This window comes from Podarcis tiliguerta (genome assembly GCF_965153285.1).
Source record: "Podarcis tiliguerta genome assembly, chromosome: 7".
Classification (NCBI taxonomy): Eukaryota; Metazoa; Chordata; class Lepidosauria; order Squamata; family Lacertidae; genus Podarcis; species Podarcis tiliguerta.
This window is the reverse complement of record NC_139540.1, coordinates 53,670,941-53,693,775: the sequence shown is the minus strand read 5'-3', so window position 1 is coordinate 53,693,775 and position 22,835 is coordinate 53,670,941.

The following is a 22,835-nucleotide window of genomic DNA, read 5'->3' as shown; positions in this document are numbered from 1 at the left end:
CTGGATTAGCGGAGTCTGTAACCTGAAGCGTATGTAACCTGAAGCGTATGTAACCTGAGGTACCACTGTATTATTATTCCCTGGTATTATCACTGTACAGAACAATTTGCTTCAGTGCCACAGAAGAAGCTATGTCGTAACATGTCGGGCCATTGGTCTTTCTACCTCAGTACTGCCTTCCACTGGCAAGGCTTCTCCAGGGTTTCAGGTAGAAGTCTCCTAGCTGGAGATGCTGGAGATTGAACCTGGTGCCTATGAAATGCCACACAGTTAATCTACCACTGAGCTGTTCCCCAGATTTGTATCGGCTTTTGCAAATGGTTCGGAGCACCAATCCATATATAGTCTACTGGGCCTAGAAAATTCTGTTGCGCTTCTCCCTCCCTGCATAGCACCATCATTACAGTCACAAACACAAAGAATCCAGAAGTGAAATATTTGTGTGGAAAGTTGCTGCACGCAATGCCAGGGTTGGACCTGCACATTAAGATAAGGCAGCTTCTCAGGTAACCTGGTCCTGGGTTGTGGAATGAGAAGATTACATATTATTTCAGAACTTCTATAGCCTTGTTTGTTAGGGTTGTAATGCTAAAGGACGAACAGGGAAGAAAGGTCAGGTGACCACACTGCGGGTCCACGTCAGGAAGGCACGGATACTGCACAAATCTTCCCCACAGCCCCATTCCACGCAGAGACACTGGAATATGCAGTTCACATTTCACATAAATGCCCACTTGATTCATTAGACAGACACATCGATAGATGTTCACGAAGCTCATTTCTACTCTGTCTTGGGCAAGTGAGATTTATGCTTTATCAGACAAGGATAAACTGACTCACAGTATTTACTTGTCTATTCACCATGTTTCTTTTCTACATAGGTGCTCTAGTTTTTGCCTAAGGGGCTGAAACATGCTAGCCAACCAGCTTCCAGACTAGTCAGTGGGGCATCACGGTGTCAGATGCAATTACCTGCCCTGCCTTCCCCATTCTAAGCCTTTAGCATAGGAAATATCGAAAGAGTTTCCAGAAGGGCACATGCACTGACAGGTGCTTGCAAGGATGCTTTGCATTGCTTTGGTGGCCCTTGACTATTTTGAGCTCCCTGCTGCCTTCCTCTTACCTTCGTGTTGGAAAGGCAGCACTCTGTTCTCTCCTCCTCTAGCCAGGACAAAAGTGGCTCCCAGCTCTGTGCTGCAAATACCTGTCAGGTTGGTTTGTCTATTCTTGTGGTGCTGCAAAAAAGTGTTCCTCAATTATCCTAGCAGGCTTCACTTCCCTGCAGCTGATGACACCATGTCAAGAAGCCTTACATAAGGCTGTTGTCCCAGAATCCCCGTCCCCTTCACCTCCATTCAGGAAACCATTGCTGTTGCCAGGGGACAGGCCAGCTGAACCTTAGCTTCACAATAGAGAGAAGGGCACCACAGACTGGCAGGAAAGACAATGTTTAACTCTGAAGGCAAATAAGCTCTAGTGTTAAACATACGCATACACATACCGGTAGTTGGATGTACTGAGAATCAAGAGAACCAAGAAATGAAGTGAAGATGACAGGTAACGTCTTTACTAGGCCTGAAAAACCTTAGAGCTTGTTCAACGAATAGACTGAAGTTCATGAAGTTGAAGGTGACCTGAGAACATAGACCGTGGTAGCTCAGAAAGCCCACTTATTCCTTCATGCTGTAGCATCCTGCTTCACAGCTTTGTGGGGTTAATCCATGTGACGTGTATTTAATACTAAGCAAAACATGTGGTGCACTAAACACTTTATTAATCAACACAAGACAATGTTTCTCATTTGTGATTTTTTTTAAGTCCTCATGAAAATTGGTCAAATTTCTCCAAATATACATATATTGTTACAGGCCACTCCACTCTCTAAGCAGTACGAGATTCCAGGGGTCCAGGCGCTTACCCAGGGTTAGTGTTTCCTCTAGAAATGAGGCACAGTGGAGACTGTAGTGCCTTTAGGATATATGGCTTATTTACACATATATACAACCTGATCCAGTGATGGTGGTGCTCAAAGAATTACACTCCCAGAGGATTCTGTTTCTCCCATTCCTGCAGCCTCTGATTCAAAATGTCAGCCTACATTGTGCTTTGACCCCCACCCACCCAGCTTGCCGCATTTAACCGACTGACACGTTTTTCCCTTGATCACAACACAGCCAATTGAAATCCCCAAACTTCCTCCTAATGATAACTCTGGCACTGTATTCCAACTGATGATCTCAGAACTCAAGGAGGGGCTCAACCCATTTGCTGGCTGACACAGAGTATTTGCTTTGCTGATAGCCCATTTCTCTGCCTTTGTCCCATGCTAATGGTTCATCTTCTCCCCGGCAATTTCCTGGGCATGGAAAAACTGGTCTGTCCTGTATTTTGATACTGCCAAATTAAAGCATTTGGCAGCCCATCTTAATACTCTAAGCACTGATTAAACACCAACACTGATTAGAACCAGGAATTTAGCGGAATCAAGGCACCCACTAACTCATAACAATATTTTCAAATGCAATTTTTTCCCATGTGCACATTTATGTACAATGTATAATGCATTCTGCATGCCATTTTAAACAATGTAGCCCTTTTTTGCACACATGATTTGGTTGGAGAACTGCATTGCAAAAGTTGGAAAAGCACACATTTTTAAGGATAACTGCATTGCAGTCCACATATCATTTCTGGAAGGGTGAAGTGGGTAGGTTCACATTCAGATGCGAACCAAACTGAATTTCTCTCCCATCCCTAATTCATATATGTGTTGACCATGGCTCTAAATATGCCACAGATTGCTACAAAGGCTGCAACCTTGAGAATAGTTTGCACCCATGTTTAATTTAAGATTTCATTTCCCTTGCATTATTAGTTTGTGGGCAATACGTGGCAAGGCAGCTTTATTATACAACATGCTCTTGTTACAGGGCCCTGCAAGCTCTCCCAGTAACAATGCTTTCAAGTCAATTGCTTTAAGCTTCATCAGTTCTGCAGAGAAGCAGCAAGGTGCTGAAATAATTTGTCCCCAAGATTATTCTACATACAAGTGTGCACCTGTGGGACAGTCTGGTGCTGCCACAGCTCACACTCTGCAGCCTTTTAGCAAAGGGCATTTGGAAATAGAGGACGTAACCGTTTTGCAAGGCGGGGGGCGGGGGGAGCAGCAGATCTTCAATCAGAACATGATGTCCTACCAAAAACCAAGGGAAGATATATTTTAATTGTCTCTCTGCTTTTAAAGTCTTTTGTGGGTGATTAGTTGAGTCCTCAAACTTCTCAGAATGAGCCTTTCTAAATTAGGAAGATAACAATCTGAACTTCATCAGATACAATGAACGTACGCAAGCAAATGGACTGTAATCTATGAAAGCTGTTGCCATAATAAACTTGTTAAGTTCTGAGATGCCACAAGAGTTGCTTTTTCACATATCTACCCGTCTGCAAAACACTGAGTTGTATTCAACATAGCCCTGTGAACATTCCATCAACACAAGGATTTCTCCTTGCACGATGGGGTGTTGCTCCCCTCCTGCCCCCATGATCTCACCAAATCTGGTTGGGGGCATTATTTGTTTTTAATTGATTTTAGCCATGTTTTATATATTTTCGGACATGCATACCACTTGGGTATTGCTTTTTTTTTTAAGCAAGCAGCTTACAAACTTACTAAATAAGAAATAAATAAGCTTTTGGGTCACTTTTTAAAGTTCAATACTGCTTTGTGTCTGCCTTATTTTCCCAAGTGCACCATGACATCTATCCACAATTCCTGCTCTCTTTGCTCAAAGTGTAGTTCTATTTATCAAAGTCATCAAGACAACCACAATGGGGGTGGGGGGTGCAATATACATGCACAGATCGTGCCTTTTAAAATAAGAGTGCAACAAAATCCACAATCAAAAATAGCTATAAAATGCAGACAATTTTGACTCAGAAAGCATCATCCATTTTAACAATTGTGTCCTAGTTTTGATGGCTACAGCAAGGAACTTGGTAGGGTTGGAATCTGCCATTAAAATTGAAACATAAACTTCATCTGAGTTTTTCCAAGTGTAAAGAAGGAGCTGGGGAGATAAATCGAGATCTTATATCCCTATAAAAATTACAATACAGAACATGGGCTAACGTTTCCACTGAGCCACTTCTGCAAGGACAAACTCTCAAATGCCAAGGCCGCCTGGTAAATCAATCATTGCTGATGGCAACGATCTAACTGCTGATGGCAAAGCATTGAACCTGGCCATTGAAAATGCTCTCCTTTATCTGAGACTATTTAGTATTGCTAAATAATGGTTCTCATCAAAGCTACTCATTAATTACATCATTGGGAATAACCCTACCTGTGTTCTCCCTCCGTGAAGCGCCCACTTGACTCCCGCAATACATCTACACCATACATGTAGAACACTCTCTTATATCACTTTAACCACCACGGCTTCCCCAAAAAGAGAATCATGGGAATTGTGGTTTGTTGAGGACGTTCACAACTGTACCCCTGCAAGGGGTCTCTTAACAACTTTTTCAACCCAAGCTTCAGGAAGAAGAAGAAGAAGAAGAAGAAGAAGAAGAAGAAGAAGAGGAGGAGTTTGGATTTGATAACCCACTTTATCACTACCTGAAGGAGTCTCAAAGTGGCTAACATTCTCCTTTCCCTTCCTCCCCCACAACAAACACTCTGTGAGGTGAGTGGGTCTGAGAGACTTCAAAGAAGTGTGACTAGCCCAAGGTTACCCGGCAGCTGCATGTGGAGGAGCAGAGAGGCGAACCCGGTTCCCCAGATTATGAGTCTACCGCTCTTAACCACTACACCACGCTGGCTCTCCAGGAAACATAGTATACTGCACATTTCTTATGTACATAAATAAACTTTAATGCAAAATATGTATTTTGCTCTTGCTACAGTGCATATCACAGAGAAACACTTTGATCTTGCATAAACTTTTCCTACTACTCATGGCAGCAACTAAACATTTTGCGGTTGCTGTTTTTTCCCTGTCACCTGGTTATCTGTATCAGCTTACAGCAAAGATACCTAGAATGATGACGGGTGTGATTTAAAGCAAGTTTCTAACTCTTTGGGTCTGCGGTTCTGTAAATATATATACCTGGAAAAATCTCCCCTTGAGTATAGTGAGGCTTTCTTCTAAGTAAACATGCCCAGGCTTGCACTATCCAGAAGCAAACCTTGTGCACTATAGAATACATATCCTCACAAGAGGAGCAATTGTGATGTCAGTTTGGCTCTGAGGAAGATTACTTACTTGAAGGCTACTAACTGGCTAGTTAGCTGATAGCTACAGAGAACAGCATTTCTCTGTGACATAAGGTTCTATGTTGAGACAGGCGTAGAGCCACTGCATACAGCTGCCAAACCCACACCTGGAGGGATGTGTAAGCCTTTATGTGTGTTGTTCAAGGAGAGTGGGTCTAATTTGCTTGAGTCCGCAACCACTTCCTGTGTGTTTTCACTGTCCATGTTAATGTGGCTCACAGAGTCTAGCAGAGAGTGTTTAACTGAATCACTATGACATTTTTTTATAATGCTTGACCTCAAAATCGAGAATATCTGTCCCCACTTAATTCTTTTGCATGGAAAAGCAGACTTTTCAATGTGTTAAACAGAGAATCGGAGAATCCATTATAAATACATTGGTGTTACGTTCAGATATTTTAAACAAGGTTGTTTTGGCGTGACATTCCACGTAATTTATTTATTTTATATCAAAATGAAAACTACAATTTTTAAAATCTCATTTGATTTTCTACATCCATTTTCAATTTGATTTTTTGTTAGCCTGAATTGGGAGGAAGCAGAGCTAGGTTTTTAACACTTCTGAGAAAGATCGCTAAACAGAGGAAGCACAGTCTGAATGATTACGTGTCAATCTATGAATGAGCTCTTTTTGCCAAAAAGGCAGATGCCACTCAGCTGGAGAAAATTCTGAGGTGAGAAGCAAAGTTGATGAAACATTGAGAAAGTCTGACATATGAACAAACTAGGTGCATTTACCTAGAGGAAGACACTGCGGTGGAAAATGAGCAGCTTGATGGAGACAGATCAGTATCGTGGTTTTTTTTTTAAAAAAGTGAGTGGAATTCACTTTTTAGGAGCCAGCTCATGAAACAACAAGTAACTGGCTAATGTTGCAGTAAAGAAATAACCAGTTTGGAATCTGAACAAGACAGACATGCCTTCATTAAGAATACTTCATTTCATTTCCCCTCCCTTCTGGCTTTTTATATTCCCCCTCTAGAAGCCAGCCCAGATTCTGTGATTCCTAAGCATGCTCAGTCTCCACTGGGCAGTTTGGGTTCCCCTTTCCTTTAGGGTTACCCCACTATAGAAATATTGTACTCCTGGAAAACCTTGAGATTCCCCCAAGCCTGTTTCCACTGTGGCAAGATAAAGACCCACTGCCAGACAATGAGTTTGTATTAGGATTGTACGGGGAGGTTTTGCAATCACCTTCCCTAGATATTTTGAGCAGCATACATGACTCCTTTAAAATCAGATTTAGAGATTCTTGCAGGTGTACCGGGTTAGATTAGATACCACAAACTTCAGTTCTAGGATTTCATGCAGATGCACCTTTGACTTTGATTCAAAATTGGCTTTCGCTTCAAAACTGAACGCCACTTTTTTCCAAAACAGGCTTGTATGTTGGAGTCCATGATTGTCCGCTTGTGTTCAAGCAAATGTCTCCCTTACCACACAAACACTCTTTGCAAACGTACTTATTTTTCCCACGCCGTATTAACCTAAAGCAGTAGCAGTGAAATGTTCGCAGAGCCCAAGGTATGCTACTTATATCGCCTAATTTCCCATGTAGCCTTCCAATAAGCAGCATGTACTCTCTGGTGCCTTGTACAACATTAAGCATCCTGATTAATAATTCAAAAGGTCTAATTCTTAGTCTAAATGGAGCAAATAACAGTACAGTACTGGAATTTTGGGGAGGGGAGGGGGGAAAGCAAGCGAGCTAAAAACTTCCAGAGCTCTTCAAAGGCAAAGATGCAAAACATTTTTTTCAGTCAGGCAGAAAAACGACCACGGCCCTTGCATTTTCTCCATTTCGTACCATTCTCCCATTTCAAATATCCTTGCTCCTAAACACAAGAGACAACGTGTGATTATACAGAAGTGAAATCTCTCAGGGAAATGAGTGAAGGTGCTTAAAATTGCTCTGATTTACAAAGGCGGCATATTTCGCCACCCCCTTTAAAGTAGTGGAGTGGGAGGGAGGGGGGAGACACCTTCTCTTCCCCCCCCCTCCATATAATGGCAAACAACCTCCTGCAAAGTCAACTTCTTTTTCTGAAAGTCATTGCTAGTTTTATAATTTCTGAGTCATTAGATAACAGATAGAACTCCACACTTAGTGGTTTCAAATGTTTATGGTCTGCAATTCATTCTTAATGAGCTCTCTCCATGTCTTTATTCTTCTTCACACACTCCTGCTGGGAAATGTCTTACTCTGCCTTGGCTTTTTGTTAATGATTCCACAATCATTTCAGAGCCATTTCTTCTGCCTTATGTAATTCTGACACGGCATAAGAGTCGAGCTCTGCAGCCTCACAGTTGGAAATGTAACCTTTAATGTATTAATTTTTCTTGCTCAAAACAATTTAACCTCTGCTGTAGTTTTCAAATTGCTAAGCCTCCCAATTAAACGCCTTCCTTAAAAAGTCCTAGAGGACTTCCCCAATATTATATTTCAACAAACCCTACCTAAGACGAGCTCCCTCCCCCCCCCCGTATACTTTACACATTCATTATCTGTTTTGCAAATGCGATCCGTGTTGTCGATTTTTAAAAAAAAATAAAACAACAGGAGGATAACCATTAATTAAACTGGTTATGAACACTAAATAAAAGAAACTGCACAAGTGGAAACAAATTATTGCAGAATTAGGAGAAAGATGAGTCATTGAGGCAAAAGGCATATCTGTCATATTCTCCCTGGCAGCCAGGGACTGGCGGTTTAGATTAGAACTGTCCACATGAAGATCCAGCCCAAGCCAGAAGCGGTCGGAATGTGAAAATTAATCACGGCAACATGAAGTCTCTATCCACTTCTCTCTTTTCACCACCTGGTACTTAATAGCAAACATGTCCAGCAAGTTGTAGGGCCTGCTGGAGAGATTCTGCACCAGCATCAGGCCGAAGGTAATACTTTTTCATAGTGGGGAAGGTCGCCATTTTTAATTTTTTTTAAAAGCATTTTGGCGAGACATAATCTCCCATCGCTTATATGGGCACCACTGCTAACAAAGTTAACCAGGTGGCTGACTGCAGATCGTATTGCAGGCATGGCTTCATTTATTATCTCAGTACTAATCTGGTCTCGCGTTGGCAGGAGCGATCTCGCTCACTCTCACACACACACATCTAATGCTAGGGTGGCACTTAGGTGTTGCTTAAAAAGAGGACCCCCCCCCCAAAAAAAGAGGCCAGAAAATACACAGATTTGTAAAGGGGGGGGGGGAAATGTGACCAGGTATCTTACCTGCTCAGTCCAGATACTAACTACTGACAGGCAACTCCAAAGCCCCAGCTCTCCCTTCTTATGGTTCTTTTTTGGACTTGGACTTCCACTAGACAGCCCTTCCGTAAAGGACTTGCATTTGACAGCTCTTCAGGCAGAGAACTGTCCTCTTTGTGAAGTAGGTCGCACGCCCACCAGATCTACAACTGTGTGTAGCTTCATATTAAAACAAATTTTTTTAAAAAAAAAAACCCACAGCATCATATAAACCATTATACAACAGTATCAAATTAGTATATGTGGTAGTTAGTTTAGTTTGCTGGGAGTGTCCTGGGACCATATAGCACCGGCCCTAAAGTATGGCCATTTATTTCAATGGGTCTTCTCTGAGTAGGACTAACATTGGATGTGATTCAATCTCAATAATGTAGCATAGTACACAGTATGATTTTTTGCCTCCTAGTGCATTTCCAAGCACAATTCAAAGTGTTGGTGCTGATTTTAAAAGCCCTAAACTGCCTCAGTCCTGTATACCTGCAGGAGTGTCTCTACCCCCATCATTCAGCCCGGACACTGAGGTCCAACTCCGGGGGCCTTCTGGTGGTTCCCTCACTGTGAGAAGTGAAGTTACAGGGAACCAGGCAGAGGGCTTGGTTGTGACTCCCACCCTGCAGAATGCCCTGCCACCAGATGCCAAGGAGGTAAGTAACTATGCAACCTTTAGAAGACATCTGAAAGCAGCCCTATATAGGGGAGTTTTTAATGTTTGGTGTTTTATTATGCTTTTATAGTTGTTGGAAGCTGCCCAGAGTGGCTGGCACAACTCAGTCTGATGGGCAGGGAACAACAACAACAACAACAGCAACAGCAAAACAATTTATTATTATTATTATTATTATTATTATTATTATTATTATTATTAACACAGGGTGCTTAATTGTGAGCATTGAACTGGAAGGGCAGCCCATTCACTTCAGAGGGGACTAAACAACAGAAGAGCATAAGAAGAATGCTGATAAATAAGGCCAAAAGCCTATCCACTTCACAGTTCTGTTTCCCACAATGACCAACCAGATGCTTATGGGAAGCCTATAAGCAGGATATGACAACAATAGCCCACTGTGGTTCCTCAGTAACTAGTATTTACAGCTATGAATATCAGTTACTGACACTGGATGTAGTATATAGCTATCATGACTAGTAGCCTTCATCACATGGAGAAAGACATGTAATCATCTTTCCCTCCAAGTGAGTCATTGGTCTGATGTGCATATGGGGGGGGGGCATGCAGAGTTCTCGACTGGGCCATTCATGATACAGTGGAACCTCAGTTTTTGAACATAATTCATTCTGGAAGTCTGTTCGACTTCTGAAACATTTGAAAACAGAGGATCAAAGGGATGTCAGCAAGTTCAATGGGGAAATTTGAGAAACGAGCCTCAGAAGTCGAATGGTTTCCAAGGTGTGTTTGAAAACAGAAGCATTCACTTCCAAGTTTTCGGTGTTCAGTTTCCGAAACGTTCAGCAGCCGAGACATCCAAAAACCGAGATTTGACTGTATGTGTGTGTGTGTGTTTGAATGTATAATGTACATTTTCTAGCATGCCATTAGGTATTGCACTGCAGATACTTTTTTATATAGAACAACCCTTGTAAATTCGCTTTCTCGGCAACTCTTTTTTTGAAGCTGCAACTACAATTAAAATAAATTGAAAACTCAAAGTTTGGGGAACGTAGCTCTTAACCAGCTGAAATGATTGACAGACCTTTACGTATAGATAACAGTAATATATATTTTACGAATCTTTGGCAAGAAGAAAGCAGGAACCAAAACAGAAATACCCATTTCATAAGTGTGAAGACAGTTAACCTTTAAACAGATGGATAACTCCAGACAGCACTGTAAAATTAATAGAGCCTAAACGGTAGGTCTCAAAGCTACCAAATACATCTTTGGAGACCATGTTTTTGAGATAACCATAAATCATTTCTCCCCTTATCAGTCCCGTATGCATATATTGGCTCCAAGGCCTGTTAAGCTATAAATATGTATGCCACAACACATCGTCAACTGATCCAATACTCTAATATCAAAGGTTTGTGATCTAGTTACTCACACTGTACTATCCGCTGGTTCCCATTATATTAGTCATAACAACCATGTTATTGCCAGTGAGGGCTTGAGACACATCTACCGGGAGCCCTTGAATTAACTCCAAGAGCACTTCCCATGGGGGTGGTCATTACTCCCTTTATCTTATTTGCAAGGCTCTCGCTCACTAAATCATGCCTTTTATCTCAAATATGTTTTATTCTCTCCCCAGCTGCATTGCTGAAACTGCAAGTAACTATATGCTTATGTGAGAGGCAACATTAGAGATGGGGGGAACCAAATACTGCATTTAATGCGCCACATCTGAAGCTGGTCTACCCTGTAGCTCATGTTCTGACATGTACCACAAACAGATGCATGCTTATCAACCACCCAAAATTAGTAGGCAAAGTCACGACGCTAAGCTACTACTAAAGCGTGCTCAGCAACTAACTCCATTCAGGAGTGTTACATGGTCAAATTCAGAACCAGAATGTAGACTGCAAAGGGACTGAACCTCAAAGCACAGTGCAATGTAGCTGCCAGTCCGGGGGAAACCCTTTCAATTAGTGAGAGAGATGACATTGGCTGCAGAATAAAGATGAAACCTGATCTGATGTTCTCTTGCCTGGATACCACATGGACTGCTGCTAATTATGAAGCCGCTTGATGAGCAAACAGCACTCCAGATTTAGAACATTACAGCAGGCATCAGTCAAGTTGTAATTTAAAGGGCCTAGTCGAGGAAAAGCCTTTGGTTCATTTAGCATAAAATCTACCACAGTGAAATGGGTAACAATGTGACAAATTAGACAGAAGAAGTGGAAATGTTTTCACACGGGACAGTGGTTCCCAGCTATTGGGGGTGGGGAGGTATCTGAGCATTTGGCAGGAATAAACTTCTGAGGTGTCATTTATCTTAAAGTAGGTGGTTCGAACCCCTCAGAACATTAAACAGCTTTCCAACGGCGAAACAGAGCTTTTGTGTCCCTTTCTCTCCCTTGCAGCCTTCAACGCCTTCGTTAGGTGAAGTCTTAAGGGGCAGGGGATTCTTGGAAATGGTGTCACTGCCGACAGAAAGGGTCAGAAGAAATCACGGATGCGCGCACACACCTTGTGTGAGTGGAAGTAGCCTTCTGCTCCTGCTAGACACCTTCAGATTCACTTGGAGGTCCATCCAGACTTTCCCCACCATTTTTGCTCCCTAAACAAAACAACATGTCCATGTTACATCTACTGTTCCTTCACTCAATCCTTAAAAAAAAACACAATACTGTATTAATATTGTTAAACTGATAACCTGACAATGACCTAGTTCATATGATGCAATAAGCCAAACTTAAGACTGAAAACATGTGAGGTCCTGAGGAGGAGCTGCTTCGTGCCACCATGGTCTTTTTTTAGCACCATAGCAAGCTAAGCCAAGATTTGGCTTGACATGGTATCTGAATTGGGACTCATGGTTACACTTGGGCTTACTGAGAAGCGAGCTCAACCATGAGCCCTGGTTTGGATGACACATAAAGCAAAATTTTGGTTTAACTTGGGATACAGGGGAAAGGGACTGGGATAGCTGTGAGCTCTTATCTAGGAACCTGCATATTCTCTCAGTCTTACTAAGTTACAAAGGGACACGGGTGGTGCTGTAGTCTAAACCACTGAGCATCTTGGGCTTGCCGATCGGAAGGTCGGCAGTTCGAATCCCAGCGATGGGGTGAGCTCCTGTTGCTCTTTCCAGCTCCTGCCCACCTAGCATTTCGAAAGCACGTCAAAGTGCAAGTAAATAAGTAGGTACTGCTCTGGCGGGAAGGTAAACGGTGTTTCTGTGCGCTCTGGCACTTGTCACTGTCCTCTGTGCACCAGTAGCGGTTTAGTCATGCTGGCCACATGACCTGGAAAACTGTCTGTGGACAAACACTGGCTCCCTTGGTCTGAAAACGAGATGAATGCCGCAACCCCATAGGGTCCTTTATCTTTTACCTTTTACTAAATTACAGTTTGACATACTGTGTTTTGTGAACCAACTGTGCAATCCTATGGGTGCATGCTAGGAAGTAAGGCCGCTGAACTCACAAGGAAGCTGAAATCATTCTGGGTGCTGCTTTCTGTATGCCTCTCTGTGCGTTTGAGAGAGGGTCATTAGATCATTTGTTGAATGGCATACATCCTGAAACATCTAAGGACAGTAGCTTAAAACCGAGGTGAATGGAATTTATTTTCTTCAACTACAAGGATTCAAATGGAGCTCACTTTCCTGCCCTTCAGCCAAAGTCATAAAATGTATATTAAAATGTGAGAATTATTTTCCCAAAAAGAAATAATTGCTTTATAGCTTTGGGGACATTATCTTACAGGCCATCATCACCTCTGACCCATATGGAACTTTTCTTTTCTTTTTCATTTAAGGAAGCAGAATTACTCCCAAGAAGTTATTCTAGGTGAAAGTTGTTTTGAAATCACTGTTATTTTGTACATTGACACCTGCATTTACATTACACAATTAATGGCTACAAAACAATTGCTCCAGTGACTCCCACTGGGAGTTTGTGCCAAATCTGCTAAAATCCAAGGAGAACGAGTCCTGTTTCAAGTAGGGATTTTTATCACGGGACAACTGCAATCAAGGCTGCACTTTCAGTAGGAAAAATATATAGAAATCTGTATTTAACCATAACAGGCACTAGATGCAAAACCAATCTTATGATCTTATGATCTACAAGGGAACCTTTGATGCTGTTGGATTCCAGATGCTGCTGGTTGTGTGAAACAAATAGAAGAACTAGGCTAAGGACTGCCTAATCCCATATGAACAATCAGCAGTAGCCTTTCTTTGCCCCCCAATACCCTCCTTCTAGGCTACCAAGCTGAAATTAGGCTAAAAACATTTGTCCCTTGGGACCCTTGTCCATTCCTGCACTAATCATTACAGGGGAGAGGTGGGGGGATGGTTTCCATTTCATCTTCTGGAACATATTGCAAGTGGCCTGCTTCACAAAGTTAACATTTGAACTGTTTCTCCTGACTTATTTTTTGTGCAGTATCATACTAAGATAGGATGTCATTAAATTGTGGAGCAGTAGCCTCTTTAATAGCAATATAATTGTTGAGAGGAGGCTATAAACCTTTAATAGACTTTCAACAAACACTTTCCATTCTAGCTAGCTGCTCTGGTCTTAAAAGTATATGGCTGCAAATAAGCTAGCAGTGCCACTCAATCAAATTGCGATCACAAATAAAAAACCCCAAACACTGTACTGCTGCTTCCTGGAGCGGTTCTGCTCCCTAACCTCCCTAGTTCCTGCAGCAGCAGCAAGCTGATTAATGGAGGGCCAGTTGAGGACAAACCTGAGCACTTTGCTCATGAAAACTTAGCACCTCTGTTTGATGCCAGAGCTTTATGATGTCGGAACTTCTGCAACTTCCATTGCTAGTGCCAGAAATTACCTCTAGTAAGTCTTGTGCACTGCATCAATTCCAGTGTTTATCTCAACACGGGCATTTTAAAATAAGCATATAGTAAAGCAAAGGAAAGTCATTCAATTCAACAGAAGAACTGGGTTTGGTTTTTTTTAAGAGTGTGCAATTCATGCTCTTAACTATCAGTTTTCCTATTCCTGCGAAAGTGGCGCATTGCAGGTAGGCACATTGTTAAACAATAGAACTCACTTCCACACGAGGCAGGGGACGGCTTTAAAAGAGGATTAGGCAAATGGGCTGCATCAATAGGAGTACAGCATCTAGATCAAGGGAAGTAATAGTGCCACTGTATTCTGCTCTGGTCAGACCTCACCTGGAGTACTGTGTCCAGTTCTGGGCACCACAGTTCAAGAAGGGCACTGACAAACTGGAACGTGTCCAGACGAGGGCAACCAAAATGGTCAAAGGCCTGGAAATGATGCCTTATGAGGAATGGCTAAGGGAGCTGGGCATGTTTAGCCTGGAGAAGAGGAGGTTAAGGGGTGATATGATAGCCGTGTTCAAATATATAAAAGGATGTCATATAGAGGAGGGAGAAAGGTTGTTTTCTGCTGCTCCAGAGAAGCGGACACGGAGCAATGGATCCAAACTACAAGAAAGAAGATTCCACCTAAACATTAGGAGGAACTTCCTGACAGTAAGAGCTGTTCGACAGTGGAATTTGCTGCCAAGGAGTGTGGTGGAGTCTCCTTCTTTGGAGGTCTTTAAGCAGAGGCTTGACAACCATATGTCAGGAGTGCTCTGATGGTGTTTCCTGCTTGGCAGGGGGTTGGACTCGATGGCCCTTGTGGTCTATTCCAACTCTATGATTCTATGATTCTATTCTATGATTCTATGAAATTCATGGAGGTCAAGGCTTTCAGTGGTTACTAGCCACAATGGCTACGTTCTTCCTCCACTGTTGCTGGGATTTGTAACTGGAGAGAGTGCTGTTGCACTCATGTCCAGATTGCTGGCTTCCCAGAGCAATATCATCAGCCGCTGTGAGAAAATGGTGCTGGACAAGATGAGCCATTGGCCTGATTCAGAAGGCTTGCCTTATCTTCATAAGGAGGTGTATCCTTCATTAAAAGTACCTTTCTTTCCCCCTCCCCTATTTTTTTTAAAAAGTAAAGTAAAGTTGAAACAACAACAACAAAATTGACCAGCTGTCTAACTATTATATGAGCGACACTTCTGGTGTCTAGCTTTTGCTGGGATAAATGCTAAGATCTCATCCAGGATAGCTCTCTCCAAAATACTATCCCTTTTAAGAATATATTTGGCATTTGTCACAACTTTTGTCACACATTTTTCACCATCCTTGTTTAATAACTATAGTGATTTTGGTAAGCGTTAGCACATTGACAATAAAAAGGGAAAGCCACTGGGAGTTTGCAGTTATTTCATTCCGCAGTATATAAATTAACAAAAAGCAGAGGTTTGTGAATGGACACAAATAAAAGCAAGATGCTCAGTGGGACTTTGATGATAAATCAGTTCTCTGACCAATTTCCTTGAGCCTTTAGCATGGTAAATTTGAAACCAGTGAGAGGCCTACATGCCTCAATGCCTTCCTTTCCTAGCGTTAAGACTGGCCTAAGTCTAACCAGGAGGTCTTCTTCGGAAGCAGGGGACTTAGTTTATAACCAATACACGTGTTTACATACCACAGAGATAAATATTTTGCCATTTTCTCTGGAAGACTTACCAAGAAGCACTGAAGGAGGAAACTCGGGTGATTTGTGCTTCCTTTTTCCTTTCCTTTTGTTTTGTGCTTTCCAAATAATATGCTCAGAGGGAGCATGCACATTTCTCTTGTGAAGATGCAGATATAATCCTGATGGAGGAATCCTCAAACTTTTTCCCTTTGTTTATTACAGTGGAAGGAGAGGGGAGTTTGGTTCACCCACCTATCCTTTCTTTCTTTCCTGATAATTTACAGAACCACACACACAGGAACAGTCTTTGATGTGCACTATCAAACTGCTGTACTTATGCTCTAAATAGGTTGACCATATTTGGAAAAGGATTTGACTCTTGTTCCTCCAAGAGCCTTAAGGTAGACCCAAGTTCCAGAGACATCAGTGAAGGGAAAATGCTGAAAGTTGCTATGCCTGAGAGCTTGTGAGAGGACAGAAACTCTGCCCTTTTTATAACGAGGTCACCCTAACTCTATCTTTACAACCAGTCTTCAGTGGCATGAGCCTTAAACAGTAAGAGAAAAAGTGTGGGCAATCCCAGTGGTATTGACTCAAGTGATCAGCCCAAGGCAAGGAATTATTAGATGTAAGGATCAAAGACCCAAACTTTACTTCATGTGAAAATGGCACCCTGAGAGACAGCAGAATGAAGGGCAAGGCCTAAGGCGTAGACTTCTGAGATCCTGAAATCAGAGCAGAACTCATCAGAAACTCTCATCCCACTCCTCTTCCATAAGAAGTATGTACTTATTTCTGAGAGAACACTTGGGAGCCAGGCCTGTGATAATACGGCAAAGCAGACTGGTATAGAAAATGAATCGGAGAAGCATTTAATTTCTTTTTTTTTTTAAAGGTAATCGTTTAAACGGGAAACCATGTGCTAATTTACAGGAAAGATGTGGATACAGCTCTCCATTCTGTTCTGCTGAGGCTTGAGTACACAGAGGAAGTGGAAGCGATATATAGATCAAGCAGGTCAAGTCAAGTCAGGCAAAGGTCGAGCCCAAGCAAATTCAAAACAGGTGCCTATGCAGGTCAGGACCCTGGCCAGCTCCTACCTGCTGAGCTTAGAAAGAATGTGTGTCAGCCAATAGCTGGGGCCAACTGAGGCCTTGTGTTGGCTGGCAAGGCATGTACTGTACTTGGCCATGGCAGCTTAAGGAGGTTGCTGTGATGAAGGGCCCTTGCCCGGTTATGCAAATGCTGACTTCTACAACTGGGAAGGGATGAGGGTGTTATTGAGGACTATGTATTATGATTAGGAGGGCCATGGGGAGGGGCTAAACCCTCCAGTGAACCAGCCTGTATTTCTTCCTCAACTGTATTTTCCGCAGGATAATGTGAGTGGTCAGGGTCAGGGGCCATTACATATACCAGTATTGCAATGGTCACACAAGTCCTATTGAATGGTCTTTTAATGCAGGTGGGACTACAAATGCCTAACACTTGTTCCATGCAATTATAGCTGGGTCAGGTCTATATTTGTGAATTCCAATACATTTATAGACCTTATGTTATATGTTGCCACGTATACATTGACATTTAATATGCCATATCTACACATAAGATGAGCCACAATTTATAGTGCACCCTTTACAACTGAATTAGTTTCCATGCATTTTGTAGTTTTGGTATCTATACCCCTGTATTCGGAGACTGGAACTGCTTGTTTACTACAGAAAAGCAGAATTTCATTATTTTTCACAGAATTCAATATCCTGAGTGTCCCAGAAGGCTTAGAGGACACATGACTGAGGAAGCTAAACAATAACTTTATTGCCTCTCTCCAGCTAGAACAGAACAAACACAGGAAGTTCCTAACTCCACCCAGATACAACAAAGTCCAGTGCCATCTAGTGACTAAATTATATTATGACACTATACACACCAAAAAACTAATTTGGAATAACCTTATAGTGAATCCTCTTTCTCATAATTTTGCTTCTTTACACATAGAGAGCACAGGAACTATCATTAAAACTAGATTTTGCATGTATGAGTCATTTCATTTCAGTGCTATTCCCAAGTTAATGTATTTAGGAGTTTCAGGACCTCAGAGAGAGAAAAGGAGAAGAATGTAAGAATTTAATACAATGCATTTACATTTCCTGGATCAAAATGAGAGTGGTAAGTGATCTCTGTACTCTTGATATATGTGAGGTGCTTCTATGGTAGAGACATCAGTGTGGGCTACAATTATTCACACCATTCATGAAATATAAAAGTTTTATTGCTGCTTCCCTGGAGCTGAAGGTCCAACATTTTTGCCTGAGAAAATTTAGCAGAAACGTTAGCGGTAACTTTGTGGGCTACTCTTTCCCCTTTGGAAGCTATTTATATCCAATTATGATCACAAACAAAAAAGAAAACAGAGTAACCAGAGAGAGAAGCAGCTCCACTAGAAAAGTGATACTCAACTTTGAAGAACTGAGTGAAATCTTGGCTCACTTCAGTTTTGTCATATTTTGACTTCTGTGAAGCTGGCTTTCAGGTCTCTGATGGGAATTTCAAAGTCACAAAATCCTTCTGTAGTGTGACATGGAGACATCACATAGTTGATGCTTGTGCCATACACCGTATAATTATGAGCAAATGTCAACACACAGTGACACAGCATCACAAACATATCAAGGGAAATAATGCAACGTGGAAGGGTGTCATATTGAGATTCTCTCACAGCTAATTCCATCTCAAACACATATTCTATAAGTCCCTTTCTTCCTTCTTCTCCTGTGGACGCACTTCAGTAAAGTATGCAACAGAATGGTCACAGAATCACTGGACGCCCCTGAGCAGGTTACAGTTTCTCAATCCCCATTCAATTAAAGAATTGCAAAACCCTTAACTTGCCTCAACTGGGAATTGATGCAGAATGAAAAGTCTTACAAACCTTGAGTGGTTTGTACACCTGATGCAGAAATGAGAACAATGCCTAACAGTGTAAGCTTCCAAGTCCTTTTCAAGCATACGGATGAGGGAAGTATATACACAAGCATCTGTGGGCATGCAATGCAGGAATATGCAGCTGGCCCATACAGGAGCCAAACCCACAACCTTGGCATTATCAGGAACACAAGGGGTTCCGCTCTCAGTTGTTACTATTATTATTAATTGAATTTATATACCGCCCTATACTCACAGGTTTCAGAGAGGATCACAGGATAAAATCAGAATATAAAACCACAAAGTATATAATCAAAATAAATCAACAACAACTAAATAACCCACCCACCCCCATTTTAAAAGGGCATAGGATGTCAATCAAATCAACCAAAGGCCCAGTTAGAGGAACATTTTTGTCCGGCACCTAAAGGTATATAATGAAGGCACCAGGTGAACCTTCCTGGGGAGAGTATTCTGCAAATGGGGAGCCACTGCCGAAAAGGCCTGTTCCGGACCTCTCAAACTCTTGAGTTTTGATAGGAAAGTATTTTATATTGAAGCATCCAGCCATGTGCCAAATTTCAAATTTGCAAGAAATTATAGTAAGAGTCCATTCCATTACAAGAGGAAAGCTACAGCTTCTGCAGGCATTATGTTTCCGGCTGTCGTGAGCACCAGCAAAATTGCGAAAAGTTGGAACGGCTGCCAGAATGGCCCTATGCAACCATCCATACCTGTCTGAATCTGGTGCTTAGTGGACCTTGCCTACCTCCATGCAAGGTGGAGGGCTTTTTACCCCCCACCCCCACCCCAACTTGCTTCCCAGGCTCTGGGAATGTCTCACAAGCATTCCTGCAAGCTCTCAGGCAGCCCTTTTGAGGGGTGGGGGCTTTCCCACTCTTCCGCCCTTTTTTAATTTTTGGTAATCAACATAAAGCTGCAATTGCGTAAGTGAAATAAGCATAAGATGCCAGTTACCTGTGTATCAAGAGAGGGAGAGGGAGTGAGATATGGTGTATAATGCAGACACGTGTCATGTAGAAGTAAAGTGATCCATTCAACATAAACCTTTTATTTTGCATTCCAGAAGGTGTGCAATCGAAAAAAGCCATGCTAACAATAAATGCTATCCACCTGAGGTCTATAGCTTGTTTTGCGGGCAAGCAAGTTACATTTTCTGCTATTATTAATGCATAGCAAGGCCTTTTTCATATCAATTTGAAATTATACATTGGGGAAATCCCTGTACAACAGCAGCCAATGCTTTGTTTCCTCTGTGTGGCCCTTTGCAATTACCAGAATGTGCAAATATAATTTAGCTCAGGTAAAATTCAATCAGTCACCCCAAGCACAAAGAAATCTCCATCTCCCAGGAAAAACACACGCACGCACACGCATCAGAGTGTTTCCCTACAAATTGCACAAGGGAGCTGTAAGAATTTCTAAAACAAATTTATTAGAATATTTAAATTCAAGTTGTGATGGAAAATTTACTTAGATAGGAAGTGTGTGTGTGTGTGTGTGTGTGTGTGTGTGCCTTGAAATCAAGGCAAAATGGGGAGATAGCTTTGAAGGCTCCACATTTTTTACACAAGGAGCTCCCAGTCAAAACTGAACACAAGATATTCAGCTGATACATCACAATACTTCATACAAATTGTCGTATAGACATACTAGCAGCAATGAAAGACAGCAGGCACCAGACCAGGAAAGGGTTATTTTGAGATGTGAAGTTCCTAGATATTTCTATTCGATTGACTGGGGTGCCCCAGCCACTCTGAGTGGCTTACCTTTATGAGGGTGGGAGACTGGATGTGGCCATTGGGCCAGATTGTTATATTCCCCACCTGCCAACTTTGGCATGTGGGCAGAGCCACCCAGCTGTCAATCACCTGGCATCACAATGTTTGTCAGTGACCCTTTAATGCCCACAAAGTGTTCCTCAAGACCAGACAATCAGCTGATTATTGGATCTTGCAGAGCCCTCCTTTGAAAGACCCAGCAATTTTGCTGAATCTAATATTACAAAGCTCTTTGTAAGTCATGTGTGTATAGCACCCTAGCATGGCAGGCAGGTATGCCTCTGTTTTTACTTCCTCAAAATGTAGAGTGAAACAACGGGTGCAGTCCCATGATTACATGATTTACTGGCATGAATCTGAACCACATCATGGTGTAACAGTTGCACTAAGCTATAAGTAAACTTCCTTTATTTCATACTCCAGTCTCTCTGTGTGCATAATTTTACACAAAGTTTTCAGAGCAAGTGTTAACAACAGTTTCAAGCCAAAACTTGTTTCTTCTCTATTTTTTTTTTGAGTGGAGAGGGACGTGTCATGCACTGCATCCCAGCTGCTCTTTGGGTGTCATTCTGATAAGTATGCTATCTACAATGTCTCCCTAGGGAATCAAGGAAAGGTAGTGATTATGGCTGTACACACTTGTTATGGGGATTACACAGTAATAAGGATGTTATGCCCTTAAGAATAAGCAAATCGTGGATGCAAAAAACAAAAAAAAAGGAAGCTAGAACTAGGTGCACACAGCATTGTTTTCAGCTCAGCTGTAGCTTATTATAATGCTGTATTGTTAGGAACCAAACCTGAGCAAATTCAGCGGGACTTTTGTCATTTACTTGAAGTGGATCAAGACCCGGCCTCAACTGTGTTAATAAAGGAATATAGGTGCTAATAACAGTTACATTTAAAACATCCTCAGGCCACCTGTAGTTATTGCACTGTGCAGCGTGTCACAAGATATCTCTGTGCTAAAAATGTACACCAAGGATTAATCAGGCTGTAAGACAATTAAAAGACATTGCTGTTTTGCAGAATTTGACTGCTAATATCATGGGGAAAAGAGACAAGAGCCATATCAGCAACACTAGAATGTTCTCTGGGACTATCTGAAAACTCCAGGGAGGGAGGGAGAGGGAGAGTATTCTTCCTGGCAGTGCATTTGAATATCTGAAGAGATCTCCAGTTATTACGGTGTGCAGGAAAAACAATGCCACTTAAGTGTGAAGTGTATTAGGCAAACAAGATCTTTGCTTTCCCTGTAATACAGTGTCAAGCATTTCAATTCTGCGCCGATCTTGCCTTCAACGCGCTGCAATTTATAGCAAGAGAAAACAAAGGAAATAAAGTAAAATCAAATTAAAGATTGGGAAAATCACTTTTTAAAATATCTAGAGCATGCTTTATGCCTTTAAGTGCTGTCGAAAGAAAAACAAACCCTTTTTTGCAGAAGCTGTTGTCGCCAGATTAATAAATAAATAAATGTCCAGATGTCATTATTCCCCTTTACAAATTCTCAGTCCCTTGAACAGTTTGGTTGACCTTTTTATAGTAATTTATCTTTTGGCATCATACAGAAACTGGAAATTTCAAGGAACAGAAAGTCATTGTCTAGCTCCGAGGGACTTCTGGCAGTTCCCTCACTGCGAGAGGTGAAGTTACATGGAACCAGACAGAGGACCTTCTTGGTAGTAGTGCCCACCCTATGGAATGCCCTCCTATCAAGTGTCAGTGAGAGGTAAATAACTATACAACTTTTAGAAGACATCTGAAGGCAGCCCTGTATAGGTAAGTTTTTAATGTTTGATCTTTTATTATAATACAGTGGACCCTCAGTGATCCGTGCGGGAGGCACGTTCGCAACCCACAGTGCTGTGTCTGCACACGCATGTGACACGATTCGGTGATTCAGCGCATGCGCAAAGCGTGATTCAGTGTTTTTGTGCATGCGCGAGCGCCAAAACCCAGAAGTAACCCATTCCGGTACTTCCGGGTGTCGGCGCATCTGTAACGTGAAAACACATAACCTGAACCGTCTGTAACCCAAGGTACCACTGCACTTTTATATTTGTTGGAAGCCACCCAGAGTGGCTGGGACAACCCAGGGTTCAAATAATAAAAGTGTTGTTGTTGTTGTTGTTTTCTACACTCATTAGATGGGGGATTAATTAAAGTCAGAGTGTTTTGGTTACATCTGACTAACTGCTATTTACATGCCACTTCCTGTCAAGCCTTAGGTGCAGAATAGCTTTGCTGGTAAAGAAATCTCCAGCTGTTCTTCATAGGAATAATATGCACAAGTGGGAAATTAATATTTATTTAGCCTACACTAAGCTGATCTACATCCCACTCCTGTGTTCCAGTGTAATAATAATAATAATAATAATAATAATAATAATAATAATAAAAAATTTTA